Source organism: Arachis hypogaea, chromosome 9 (genome assembly GCF_003086295.3).
Source record: "Arachis hypogaea cultivar Tifrunner chromosome 9, arahy.Tifrunner.gnm2.J5K5, whole genome shotgun sequence".
NCBI lineage: Eukaryota > Viridiplantae > Streptophyta > Magnoliopsida > Fabales > Fabaceae > Arachis > Arachis hypogaea.
Window position 1 is genome coordinate 53,966,079 of NC_092044.1, and position 1,619 is coordinate 53,967,697.

General features: G+C 40.1%; 1 non-coding gene across 1 annotated transcript; it reads left to right on the forward strand.

Moving 5' to 3' along the window:
- The first annotated feature begins 1,256 nt into the window (after window positions 1–1,256).
- Window positions 1,257–1,360, forward strand: LOC112713293 (small nucleolar RNA R71). The gene has a single exon (XR_003158266.1). It is a non-coding gene; the product is annotated as a small nucleolar RNA R71 (small nucleolar RNA).
- Window positions 1,361–1,619: the final 259 nt, after the last annotated feature.

A 1,619-nucleotide genomic window follows, 5' to 3' on the forward strand; every position in this document is an offset into this window, starting at 1 on the left:
GGCATCTCAGGGATTTCATGAAGAGGAATCTCCTCATGTCCATGAGTGGGATCTCTTGTTTGCTCCATCCTCTTCTTAGTGATGGGCTTGTCTTCATCAATGAGGATGTCTCCCTCTATGTCAATTCCGACTGAATAACAGAGGTTACAAATGAGATGAGGGAAGGCTAACTTTGCCAAGGTAGAGGACTTGTCCGCCACCTTATAAAGTTCTTGGGATATAACCTCATGAACTTCTACTTCCTCTCCAATCATGATGCTATGAATCATGATAGCCCGGTCTATAGTAACTTCGGACCGGTTGCTAGTGGGAATGATTGAGCGTTGGATAAACTCCAACCATCCCCTAGCCACGGGCTTGAGGTCTTGCCTTTTCAGTTGAACCGGCTTCCCTCTTGAATCTCTCATCCATTGAGTGCCCTCTTCACAATTTCGAGTGCACGGAGGTCAGAATCTAACAGCATCTGCAGTCCTTTTCAGCCTCTGAATCAGATTTTTGCTCAGGTCCCTCAATTTCAGTGAGAAAATTCCTAAAATCACAGAAAAACACACAAACTCATAGTAAAGTCCAGAAAAGTGAATTTTAAATAAAAACTAAGAAAAATATAATAAAAACTAACTAAAACATACTAAAAACATACTAAAAATAATGCCAAAAAGCATATAAATTATCCGCTCATCATTAAGCTAGAGGGACTCTGCTCAGAATTCTCTGTCTGTTGCTGAGAAGATGATGGAAAAGGCTTGCTGTTGCTAAACCTGTTTCTTCCACCATTATTAAAGCCTTGTTGAGGCTTTTGTAGATCCTTCCTTGAGAAATTTGGATGATTTCTCTATGATGAATTATAGGTGTTTCCATAAGGTTCACCCATGTAATTTACCTCTGCTATTGCAGGGTTCTCAGGATCATAAGCTTCTTCAGAAGCTGCCTCTTTAGTACTGTTGGATGCATTTTGCCATCCATTCAGACTTTGAGAAATCTTGTTGACTTGCTAAGTCAACACTTTGTTCTGAGCCAATATGGCATTTAGAGCATCAATTTCAAGAACTCCCTTCCTCTGAGGCATCCCATTATTCACGGAATTCCTCTCAGAAGTGTACATGAATTGGTTATTTGCAACCATGTCAATAAGTTCTTGAGCTTCTGCAGGCGTTTTCGTTAAGTGGATAGATCCACCTGCAGAATGGTCCAATGACATTTTGGAAAACTCAGATAGACCATAATAGAATATATCTAATATGGTCCATTCTGAAAACATGTCAGAAGGACACTTTTTGGTCATCTACTTGTATCTTTCCCAAGCTTCATAGAGGGATTCACCATCTTTTTGCTTGAAGGTCTGAACATCCACTCTAAGCTTGCTCAACTTTTGAGGAAGAAAGAATTTATCCAAGAAGGCCATGACCAGCTTATCCCAGGAGTCCAGGCTATCTTTAGGTTGTAAGTCCAACCATGTTCTAGCTCTGTCTCTTACAGCAAAAGGGAAAAGCATGAGTCTGTAGACTTCAGGATCTACTCTATTTGTCTTAACAGTCTCACAAATCTGCAAGAACTCAGTTAAAAACTGATAAGGATCTTCAGATGGAAGTCCATAAAACTTGCAGTTCTGTTGCATCAAA